Source organism: Notechis scutatus, chromosome 1, assembly GCF_049901735.1.
Source record: "Notechis scutatus isolate UNSWTSFEM ecotype Mainland chromosome 1, rNotScu1.2, whole genome shotgun sequence".
Lineage (NCBI taxonomy): Eukaryota > Metazoa > Chordata > Lepidosauria > Squamata > Elapidae > Notechis > Notechis scutatus.
The window spans coordinates 192,663,817-192,676,744 of NC_142009.1; the positions used below are offsets into that span (position 1 = coordinate 192,663,817).

At 37.8% G+C, this 12,928-nt stretch overlaps 1 protein-coding gene across 2 annotated transcripts in view; it reads right to left on the bottom strand.

Moving 5' to 3' along the window:
- XIRP2 (xin actin binding repeat containing 2) overlaps positions 1–12,928 on the bottom strand; it is a 217,862-nt gene that overhangs the window by 107,681 nt on the left and 97,253 nt on the right. Inside the window, exon 1 of one of the 2 annotated variants that reach the window (XM_026674369.2) lies at positions 8,058–8,210. The exons of the other annotated variant lie outside the window; for it this stretch is intronic. The gene's annotated coding sequence lies outside the window, so the exon portion shown is untranslated. Of the gene's footprint in view, positions 1–8,057; positions 8,211–12,928 lie in introns of those variants that run through there. 2 annotated transcript variants of the gene reach the window in all.

Genomic DNA, 12,928 nt, shown 5'->3' on the forward strand with positions numbered 1-12,928 from the left:
CGTTTTAATTCAGTCACCATGTTGTATGTAGTAAAAGTCTTTAATTCCTACATAGACATAAACTACAACACAAATACAGTATAGAAGAGATCTGTCTTTAGGACAAGAATGAAGAACCTTTGTGAGCAAGGACTGCAATTCCCATTTTGGCATGTTAACATTTCAGAGACTGCAGTGGGCAGGATTATTTTTAAAAAATGGGCAGAGCCAAATTACACAGGTTGGGAGAATCAAGTTTCCTGGCTTTTTCCTTCTCAACTGTTTTGCAAAGATTAGTTTATGGTTATCATCTTTATGATATGAGCCAGCAGTGTGCTGCACCTGCCAGAAAAGCCAACACCGTCCTAGGCTGCGTTAATAGAGGAATAGAATCAAGAATACGTGTATACCAATTTACAATGCCTTGGTAAGGCCACACTTGGAATATTGCATCCAATTTTGGACACCACATTATAAAAACGATGTGAAGGTTCTAGAAAGAGTGCAGAGAAGATCAACAAAGATGATTAGGGGATTGAAGGCTCATACATATGAAGGAATTGGGGATGTCTAATTTAATGAAAAGAAGGACTAGGGATAGCAGTGTTCCAATATCTAAAGGGTTGCCACAAAGAAGAGGGAGTCAGCCTATTCTCCAAAGCAGATGAAGGCAGGACAAGATGCAAGGGATGGAAATTAATCAAAGATAGAACCAACCTAGAACTAAGGAGAAATTTCCTGATAGTTAGAACAATTAATCAGTGGAACAACTGGCCTCCAGAAGTTGTGGGTGGGCAGGGGTTGGGTTGGACTAGAAAACCTCCAACTCTGGTCTCTTCTAACTCTGTTATACTGTTATTCTCATCAACAACCTCTAGATTAAGCCTGCCTTTTGAGTTTAGCCTACATTCTTCAGGCGTGATGAAGTGAAAGCAAATGTTTCCAAAACAATATAGTTGGTGGAGCCACCCAGTAGAACACTGAGGACTACAGAAGACCTTAGGAACTTTTATACAAATCTATATTTTCACTTTGGGGAGAGAGAGGAACAATACACAAGAGGGCAACATATAACTCTGCAACCCTTTTCACAATCTAGGGGCACCACTTTGGAAGGAGAAATATAGGCTGCGCTGTTGTCCATTGTATGAGCATGAGGCTTTGTGAGCATAGATTGGGGAAGGGAGATACCCTTTCAACAAATGGATCTTCTTGTGATCAACACACAGTTAGCGTATAAGAATTAGAAAAACAGTGTTTACTTTGGCTCTACCAAGTCAATGTGGAATCGTAGACAATATGATCTCTGAGGGTCTCCTCTCTTTGTGAGCCATTGACCTTTGCTCTTTCTTACCCATCCCTCATGTTTTCACATCCCTCATCTACCTACTCTTAGTCCTTTCCAATCCAGAGAGAAAGTGATGGATGGGTTGACAACAAAGCTCTTTTTTTTAGTGATGATTAGAAATATTATTTTATTTTTCTCCAGAAGTTAAGTATGAGAAAATCTGGAGCCAAGTTTACAATGGGAATAGCACCCATTCAAGATTAGTTCTTAAACTTATGAAAAATAACTATGTAAGTTTAAAGGCCATCTAGGATCAGGCATTGATGTCATGCTCTACTTCTTTTCTCCCTAATACTCCTACAGATACATTAAAAAGAAACACCTCTACAGTAACTGCATTTTTTATAAAGAACATTATTTGTCATCTGAGACTGTTAAAAATGTTCCCATTTAATGCCAAGACAGCAGTAGTGTTCCATCTATTTAAATAGATTCTCAATCCTTTTAGAGAACAATCTACTGATGCAAGAATCTAACAGGATGGTGCCATATACAATTAGCCTAACAGTCTCTCAAAGTAGACTGTTTTGGGATCATTTGACTATAGTTATATTATTAGCAGAAGCCAAATATTTGCTTTTAGGTTAAACTGACATATCAGACTTTTGAGAAGACAATGCTGTTGCAAATGTATTTAGGCAAATCCAGTTACTGGAATATTCCTTCAAAATAACATATTCAAGAGATCCTTTGTGGCAAATGATGTGCATTCAGTGGTATGATTGGGTGAAGAATAAGTTTAGATAGCATGTACAATCTAAGAATTGAGAGCCAGTTTGTTGTGGTGGTTAAAGCACAAAGTAACAATCAGAAGATTGTGAGATCTAATCTATCTAGGCATGAAACCAGCTGGCCAGTCACTTCTTCTCAGCCATAAGAAGCAGGCAAGAGTAAACCAATTCTGTAAATCTTGCTAAAGAAACTCCAGGGATTATACCAGACAATCATCAGAGAAAGGAAGGAAGGAAGGAAGGAAGGAAGGAAGGAAGGAAGGAAGGAAGAAGGAAGGAAGGAAGGAAGGAAGGAAGGAAGGAAGGAAGGAAGGAAGGAAGGAAGGAAGGAAGGAAGGAAGGAAGGAAGGAAGGAAGGAAGATGGGAGTGAGGGAAGAAGGAAGGGGGGGGAGGAAGGAAGGGGAGAGAAAGGGAGGGAGGGAGGGAGGAAGGAAGGTTGGTTACACATATCCAGAAGCAAAAACATAATTGGATCTGTTCTTTTCAGATTTCATTATTGATAAGATAAGATGTATGCCGGCCACATATATCTTTTCACCACTTGCAAACAAAATGTAGAGCCATGTTTCATCACTGGATTCACTTCTGAGAAAATGCTCTTTTTATCTTAAACAGATTCTCATGATGCAAATTCATCTTTCTCCAGCCTGGCTGCTATGTATCAGATTGTAATTCCCATAATCCACAGGAAGGCTATGAAAATCCACCTTGATTGTTTCATATGTCCTACGAGCTACTTTTTAAATTATCAGGACAGAGATCAATTGGCCAATTTTAATTATGCTCAGATAAACTTTTATGATTGGACTAGCAACTGCAAACTGTCTTTCAGCAACCGGAATAAGACCACAAGCTTTCAGACTCAGAAATTGAAGGGCTATTTCAAAAAAAATTAAAGTGTTTTTAGGGGGCAGGTACAAACTGTGGCAGCTCTAACTTCTCGGGCTTTGCCCCTGCTTGAAATGGTAGCATCTGCACCAGAAAGAACATTAGAAATATTCCCTTAGCTTTCCAAATGGAAGAAATTCCCTTTATTTACTACCTCTTATGTAAGAGCATTTTGTTTTTGCCCTAAAATAGTGTTACATGTCAAGCTCTGAAGATTCTTTTGGCTGTTCAACTTATCCCAAGATACCTACTCCAACTTTTCCAATCAGACATCTTTAGAAATATTGCATTATACTTTCCATTATTCCAAATGAGGACAGGCAATGCTGGCTGAAGATAATGGGAGTTATACTCTAACACATCTGGAGCATGCCAGCTGGAAGAAGGCTGGTTGAAATTATTGACCTGGGCAAGCCATCATACTGGCTCCCAATCTATTTAAGCACAGATCAAAATGTGCTCTTAAAATAAGAACGCTTAAGTATCTAAAGTAGGGCTTTCTTTTGGATGACTCAGATTATTGAGATCAATTATTATAACCCTTCACTAAGTTTCTCCAATATTTTGAAGTTAAGTGAATGGCAATTGAGAAAAGAACATTTTGCATTGTTTTGATTTTTTTTTTTAAATATGTCTCTGCTCTGATCCACATAAATGTTTAATATCATAAAATTGTTTTTAATTGCACCTGCCAAAGCCTTTAAAGTTTGGCTGTATTTCTGCTGGTGGAATGTTTTACATTGCTTGGATATGTTTTGGTTTAACGCTGCTTTTCAGTTTTATTACCATTGTTGTTTCATCATTTGTAATCTCAGTTGTGTTTCCTTCTGTAGACTGCTTAAATTCTGTTTTATTGTAATTACCTTTGAACTAAAATATAAAATATTACATTTTCCAAAATGAAACAAAATGTTAACAGGCCTAAAGCTCCTGAAGGCACTGGTCACTCTGCCAGATGCAAATTCCAAGTGCATCCGCAATTTACACTACAAACATCCTGATACTTGTGTGGGTTTCCCCAAATAAAATGGATTTCCTATTCATTTTACTGGAAACAGTCAGCTTGCAGATCGATTTCTTTGCAGCTGTGAATTAGTTTCATTTCTTAAATTACAATGACATGGATATAAACAGCAAATTCATTTTAAGGGCACAAAAGTCACATAAAGTGTGATGATCACATATGTATAATTTTTGAGAATTAAATTGCCATGTGTTTTCTGATTTGCTGTAAGTAAGCAATCACGGCATCCATCTTTTTTGAGTTCTAAGTAGCACAAGAATGGGGAGGTATTGTCTCTGACTCAATCTTCCCAAGACTGAGGTTGTGGGTGTTTAAGACATCCAGATTAGGGATATTCCATGTGACCTTCCCCATTCAAGATAGAGAAACTTCCTCTAAGACACGGGTGTCACACTCGCCACGTCACATTGCCGTCATGTGACCTTTTGTGATGTTTTTCCCATTCGCGGAGTTGGGGTGGGTGTGGCCTGTGTATGACACATCTGGCCCTCGACTTGCCAATTTGACCCCCCTCCCCGCTCTAAGAGTATATGGTAGCTGTGGCCAAGAAGGCCTTTGTATATCTTCATTTGGTCCATTTGTTTCCTAGATTGGGAGGCTCTTGGTCACGAGGTGATTATTGCAACATTCTGTGTAAGGTTGTACTTGAAGATCACCTAGAAGCTTCAACTGGACAGAATGGAGCAGCACAGGCAGTAATGGGCCTGCCTTGATATGCCATGTAAAATTTCTGGTTGCCAGTTTGCTTCTTGTTGTGGTTAGCCAGCAGCAGGTGCAGATGGCTGAGGAGACCGATGACTCTGATGAGGGGCCGGGACCATCAGGGAGTGGACTGCTGCCTTCAGGGATTGTGGGGGCTGGCAGCAGTGATGAGGAAGTTCCTGAGGAGCTTGTGCCAAGTGCGCATGAGCACAGGATGATTCATAGAAGAGAACAGCTGGAGCAGCACAGGAGACTCGGGAGTAAGGATGCAACATAATGGCCCCTTCTTCCAGGGAATATAAGCCTGGTTTCAAAAGGTTTTTGCTTTTGCAGAAAGCAAAAACGTTAAAAGGACTCAGCATTGTGTGTGGAGACACCGGCTTATCTGAAGAATTCTGTCGGCTTTTCTGGTTGGACTAATTGGCTGCAAGCCATCTTTTATTTACAAAGAAGTTATTTGTAGATTAAAGCTGAGAAGGTTTGAGTTGCTGTGTTTGTTTGAGATTTTCTTGCTGGTAACAGGGTTGGGTCAGAACACTTCTGGGTGCAACTCAAGGTGTTGGTTGTTACCTATAAAGATCTAGACAGTATGAGATTAGGTTACTTTTGGGACCAGCTCTTCCCATGTTATCTACCGGGCTAAATCAAACTGGCAGGGTGCTTTCTGGATTCCTTTGATTAAATAATGTCATCTACCAGATCTCTGGAAGTGCTCCTTCTTTATAGCAGTGCCTGCCCTCTGGAATGAGATTCTCTCCAAGATCTGGATGGCCTCTCACCCTGCTGATATTTTGAAGAATTTCGAAGGTCTTTGGTGAGGGTGATTGAAGCCCCCTTAGGACTGTGTGGTTTGTTTCTCCTTAGTTCCTGTTTGTCATTTTTACAATCTTTTATTTTTATATTTTTCTTATGTTTTTACTTGTGAACTCTCCAGAATCATTGGGAGTCAGGCAGCAAACAAGTTTGGATAATACTAGTAACGTCGTCCCAACAAAAAAAGCTATGCAGAGTTAGAACTATTCAGAAATTGAATAAGAGTCTATCAAGAAGGGTAGAGTTTAGACTAGGGAGTAATAAAAACATTCCAGAAGAAAACAGTCGCAACCCACTTCCATACTGTTGCCAAGAAAATTGCATGGTTGTGTCCATCTAGAGCAGTTGCTGGCTGAGGAATTCTGGGAGTTGAAGTCCACAAGTCTTAAAGTTGCCAAGGTTGGACACCCCTGATCTAGAGTCATACACAAGTTGGGAGCATTCTTGCCTTAGTGCTGTTCAGCTGATACTTATGTTTATGGAGAATCATCTATGCAGAATAGATTTCTTCAGGGACCTTTTATAATTCTATCATTCTCAAAAATATATAGATAAACACACAGATACACACAGATCATTGATCTTTGGCTAATCTGACATTAAGGGGTTAAGTGGTCCTTGAAAAGGATGAAGAAAGAACAGCCTTACATGATTACTGTAAATGTCAGATGTTGAATGATGACAAGTATTTCATGATTAGAATGAAAGCTGCAGATAGACTGTTCACCCAAAATAATTGGCTTCATGAAGAATTTAAAAAAATTATCTTTCTGCTGTTCTAAAACAGAGCAATGATTCTGGGACCATTTGATACATAGAAGAACAAATAAAAATAAAGTTTTGATACATAATAAGGCTGGTTAACAATGCTTAGTCTGAGACGATGGTGTACAGACAAAGGCCAACTAGATGTTATAAAAATATAGAAAATGTCTGTAAAGAAGAAAAGCTAACATGGAAGAAAACTTCTGGAAAGATGCAAACTCCACTACAAATGAACGACACTACTCTTTAATTCTTATTTCTAACATTTCAGTTTGAAGAGTTCTTAGTGTAGAAAATAAATACAAAGTACAATATGTAGTGGCTGTTAAAATAATATTTTGAAATATACTTGTAAAGGGAAGAAAAAGCAAAGTCACGATGATGCCACCAATTCTCTCTATGCTACATTCACATAAATGAATAATCCGACAGGAAATTCTGCTAAATGCTGGGCTCCCTAAAAGTCAACTTGAGTTTTAATTACATGCTAAAGTTTAAACACAAAAGTCATGCAGTGGAGTACTTTTAAAAATTAAAAGATTGCGGTTTCAGTATCTGTTATCATTGCAAGCTTTCCACTCATAGTCCGTAGATCTCCCTTATGCAATGCTAATTGTAAAGCAGTAAGCTATTGGGTTATATTTGTCATAGCTGGACATACCTTTTTATTTTCAGCATGGCTATTTTTATAAAGATTGCAACTTGCTAATGGTCTTTAAATATATACTTGCAGGGAAGAGATAAGGGGATAACAAACTGATTTTTATTTCTTCCAACCATATTAGCCAAGATGGCAAAATGTAGGGCAATGATCTCACTGAAGGAGCAAGTAATAGGCAATGTATTGTCATGTTAGATCAACAGTGAAATGTGTAACTAGTGGCCAAAAAATCCTATTTACCACTATTCAGTTTTTTAAGGCAGATTGCAAAGAAAATATCAGATTTTTTAAAAGACAGATTGCAAAGAATATATCATACAGAGGTGCATCAGTTATTGTGGTGAATATTTAATCTAAACAAAAACCACACTGTACAATAAAAAAAAACTTAAAGAACTCAGTTCTCAGAAAACAATCTCTCTAAAATTTTCACCATTTTTCATTCTTATGTTCTAAAATTTACTCAAAACCAGCTAGTCTTTATAATATTAGCAAAAAATGAATTTATTATTGAATTAAACTCCAGCTCCACAGTTATTATTCATAAACAGGATTTATTAAGAGGCTCAGTACTGAAGGCTGCCCCTCAAACTGATGTTTCTTCCCACAAAATGAGATCTGACCTCACAAGAAATTTAATTCTACTTCCTATGGAATTTGAAGCAAAATGTCTTTTTTTTTTTTTTTTTGTCTTCAGGCCCAGCTGCTCAAAAATTCATACTTACTTCAGCTTCCAGAGTTATCCCACAGGGCAACCTGCTCTGTTCACAGCAGCAGAACTAGAAAATCAGTTCAGACTAATAAAGCCAAACAAAGCCAATCACAGAAGCAGTTCTGCGACAAAAGATGCTTCATCTAAGTAAGATGCATATTACTTGGATTCCAAGCATTAAGAGTGATTTTTCTCTCTTCAATTCTAATTCAAAAGCCACTTGCCTGAGATTTCCCCTTCTTCCACAGCTGCTACTACTCTGAACAATGGGATTTTATTTAAAATTCACATACTATTTTAAAAAAATGCTTGCCCTGAGGAAGAGAAACACCTGGATTTTCTTTCCACTGCTGGCCCAAATACATAAATACCCAGAATTTTCATTTCCTCCTGCTCACAACTAACCAGTTAAGAGGCAAAGATTGCAGCATACCTGTGAAGGAAAACTCTGGCAGTCCTATGTTAAAAATCCTCTCTTGCTTCCCTCTGTGAGACAAAGTTCCCAGTCCCCTGAAGATACAATCCAGTGGAGACCAGCTCCACTGAAACTCACCCCTCTCCTTCTCTCAAGCAAGTCACTGGAGACAGCTGGTTTTATTTTAGCCCTGCATGCACACCATGGCACTTGGCACCTATTTTTAGGGGCTGAGAAGTACAGGGCCGGTGCCTGAGTCAACTACTTGTTCTAGAAATCTGCTAGTAAAGGCCATCTTATAGTGCCTTTTGTCATCTCTCTATGCTTGGCATAACAGCACTTGTGCAGTCAATCAAGGGGTCCCTGAGCCAGCTTTCTCCTTGTGAGATGGTTGTTTTTAGAGAAAAGAAACCTTGATCATCCTAGTCATCCCACTGACGTCCACTCCACCCCCAGCTAACACTCCTTTTCCTGGGTCTTCAATGCACTCATTCGTTAATTCACAGGACATATAGGGGGAAACCTACTTCAAGAAAATGAACCACTGTGATAAACAAACCAACAAAAAATGCTGAAGGCACTTAGCCAAATCTTTCAGAGCTTTTCAAATATGGAAAGGCAAGTTTTTGTTTTTTGTTTTTTAAAGTTGACAATTAAAGAGAGCTTCCCTATATGAAGTTGGGAAGAGAAGTGAGGTAACGTTTAAGCCAAGCAGTGGGGTTTCGTATCAGACTTGTTGGTACAGTATTGCTTACTCATACCAGCAAGATGCTCTTCACAATGTCTTAGTTCTGTAGGGCAATCTGGAATGACTGGTGACTCCAAATAAAGCAGCAAAAAAAAGACTCATATTTCTCAGGATGAAGGGTCTATCCTAAGTGGGAGGGGAGAAGGGGTAACTCAATTTTAATTTTGATATGAATAATGATGTTTCCCATAGGAATTCCACATAATTTTTAGTCTACCATTAGATTTCACCTGACACCACGTTCAAAATGAATTGGGAACTATGTGATTATGTGTAACATCAGAAAAATGTTGAAGAAAGTTTCATAATATCTTATCTCCAAATAGGAAAGCAATGAAGTTTTTCCTTTAAAAATTACCTGTGGAAGAAGATGAGGATGGGAATTAAAAAGGAAAAATGTCTTCAAAACAGCTAAATGGGAGGTGCAAATGACTGCAATCTGGTGGAACTTATCTTTTTATATCACTTAAATCACTTTCTTTTAGTTAGTGCTTTCTGTTTAATTCCTTTCTGTTTAATTAATGCTATTCTACCCTTCATTTTTGTTCTTCCTCTTCCTTTCCTGATGCATATACCTTTTTCCACATACCTGTTTTTTTTATTTTTTTCTCACTGTTTTGCAATGTTTCAGCTAGAAGGAAGTCTGTAGATGTGAATTGATCAGTTTCTATGTAAGAGAATGGATTAGTTGAATGAGAGAAAATGGTAAGTTTATTTTATATAACAGACTAATGGGCTGTATAAATGGAGTGATTTATGTTTAGGCAATTGATTATAGTCAGTAGCTATTAATATAATTAATCAAAGTTTTTGTCCTTAATTTTTCTGAATTAACCTACTAGCACATTAGAAACCATACTTATCAACACATGCACATGTCCAGATTCAGTCATGCTATGCAATATATTTATTAGAACATGGAAATGAAGGAAGGTGACCAGTGTTGTTGGCTACCCAGAGTTGATAAAGTAGACTATTTTGCAGACATTTTGTCTGGATTCTGAGCTTCCTTTCCTGTCTACCCTTTTATTTTAGTGGGAAGAGCTCGTTTTTGGTTCACAGGTGTCTTCTTTTTAGATGAATAAGATAAGATATTATGAAGAAGTAAGCATTCCTCATTTCCAGTGTGTGAAGCTGATTTTTATACAGATCTGCATGAATACCAAGTATGTTATAAAAAGAAGAAAACTGATTCCAGAGCAGTTTTGAAAATTCAGTTTGCTTAATTTTAGAACCACTTCATTCATAACATTTCATTTACACAGGGCTAAAAGAATACTGCAAAAATACTACAACGAATGTAGACCACACAGACATGGAAGTGGCCGTTTCCAAACATAGGTCTGTATTACAAAAGAAAATGCTGCTACATTTTCACACATCAGAAGTTTATGTTACTGGGTTATCGGTGTTTAGTTCAAAACAAGCTCTGGCTGTTCTTTAGTCAGGGGAAATTGAAGCAACTGCCTTGGTAGCCAACTCGGTGCATTATGAAAGAGCCAGAAATATATGGATGTGTTTATTCGCATTGTCTTTTCATTGCCAAGAGGGAATGTGCTTCAGAACTTTTTCTGACTCAAGTGCAAAAAATAACTTTACCAGACTAGAACACTATGCACTGTGGAAGTGGGTAGGGGCAAAGGGGAAGATGCCCTTTCTGTTTTTACCTCAGCAAAGTATCATAGGATGGATACTACTAAATTAAATGGCTTGTTTTTTTTTGTCACGTTTTTATAAATAGAATCCAGGCAGCAAGGAAGGACTATGGAAATATAGGACAGTAGCTTTCAAAACATAAATTAATGACCAGAATGGAGAAGAAACAGTAGAAGATTTCTTGATTGAATCCAAGATCCCCAGTTCCCTGATTTCCCCCCACCAAATCCTTAGAATAATAACTAAGCACAGCAGGGCACAAAATAAGATTTCTCCTTCTCTCCCTTTGTAGCTAAGGGAACTTGGGCAGACACAACATTCAAGCTTCTCAGCAAAGTCTGTTTGATAAAATGAAGAAGTGTCATCAGCAATTTTATTGAAAAGGATATTAAAAATCTGCATTTCCCAAAATCCCCCCTCCAAAATCCGAGTGTCATCAGGTGGTGAGGTTGATTACATTCTATTTCCCCCAAAGGTATCTGGAGATTTCTGAGAATGAGAATATTGCCCTGAAAACTGAAAAGTGCTCAGAACCTAATTGGTAATATATTTCATCCACTGATTAAAATAAAGAGAGATAAGCGTTTCCTCGATTGATTAAGGGAATTATTCCCAGGGAATTGCCATTATCTGGAAATGCCTGCTGACTGCCAATTTATAACCCAGACAGCTTACCTCATGAAGGATCTGTAAATTGGCTATATCAGAGCTGAAGCAGAATACACGTTAGCACTCTTACTTCCAAAATGAAATATTAGCTGAGCACCTCCCATGAGATTTTTGGAGTAGCATGTCAGTACTCACAGGATGGCTTTTATATTATTTAATCAACCAAAGAAGCAGAACGTTGTTAAGGAACGTTCATTTCACTGGATGTACATTAGTTATTCCTTTGTTCTTGTGCTATAGGGAATTGATTGGGAGGCAATGCCCATGCAATAAATGGCTAGCAATCATGCACGTGTGATTTAGGATCAAATGTTTACCTAAAAGGTCAACCTAAAACCCAGTCATTGAGGAGAAGAAGCAACTGATTCCAGAGTGATTAGAAAGATTATTTCTAGCTCCAGTAGAAAGGAGTCATCATAAAATCTGCATAGGTAATCATGTCTGCCCAGAGCAGCCTTAACAGCGAGATGGGCGCCATATAAATTTAATAAATAAATAATGCAAGAGAACACACATACTTTATACAATTCACCTATACATTCCTACTTCAATAAACATCATGGCAGATGTGCTTCACTTGGAGATACATCTTATTTCAAAATAATATTGGGGGCCTCCCTTGCAGAAAGATGGGCAAGATAGCAACGAATAAAACTACCATTTTTCTTCTCATTCGAGAGAAGCTACAATCTTGCAGTTCTTTTGAACTAGGGGGATCTCCTTGTGCAAAAGAAAGCTCTTTAATCTCTTCTCTCTGTAAACATGCAACAGAGAATAAAATAAAAAAGCCACTTGGGGCATTCTTCATGCAGTTATCCTCTTTTGCCCATTGAGTGCTATGCATCTGTCTGGGTAGATAGCTTATTTATTTATTAGTCTTAAAACCACAATAAAATTGATCAGGATCTAAATCCAGGATAAAATAGATAAAAGAAAATGCAATAATAAAATACATATAAAGTGTGCTGTGAAGTCTAGCTGGCTTCCTTTCCAAGGCAACATGGATCCCTCCTGATACAAAGCCATGGGCATTTGTAGCCTCCCTGCATAACCCCTAATTACCTCTTGCATAATGTTGTCATCTCTAAGATTGACCAAGATTTAACTTTCCTCAAGAGATCAAGAAATCTTATCTAATATATTTTCCTACAATTACTGTTCTGGTTCCTTGAGCAGAGAATCTCAATTTTGCAATTTTGCAATTGCAATTTTTGTTGCCTTATTTACCCAAGGAGTAGTCTCTCTTCATAGTCAATTCCTTGTTAAATCTGGTTCCATAGGTAGCACTGCATGATCTACAAAGTTGTAAGACCTTGCAGAAGAGGGTTAGGCTTCATACATGAATTGATGTTTTTGAAATTATGATTGGTTAGGCAGACAATTTAGAGCAGGGGTGTCAATCTTGATTTCACTGAGGGTCGCATCAGGGATGTGTTTGACCTCAGAGGGCCGGGTGGTGGTGGCTGGAGTTGGGTGTGGCCATGGTGGGCGTTTGACACAGGTTCAAAAGGCATTTTTTCCCATTCTCTTCTTTCTTTCCACAGTCCTTTACTATAACCATTTTCCTATCTCTTTTACCAAATATTACTGGCAAGCATTTATTACTTATTCTTCATACTCTACGAAACCTTTTATTTCTAAATTTATACCCATGTTTAATAGTAAATTGCTTTTCAGACAGAAAACTATTTATACTGTTGTGTTTTTATTATTCGACTAATAATAAAAATACAATAGCAAAAATAGCATAATAATGCAAGATCTTAACAGCAGAGATAAATTTCCAGGATAGTAAATAGAAATGGCTGTCAATTAC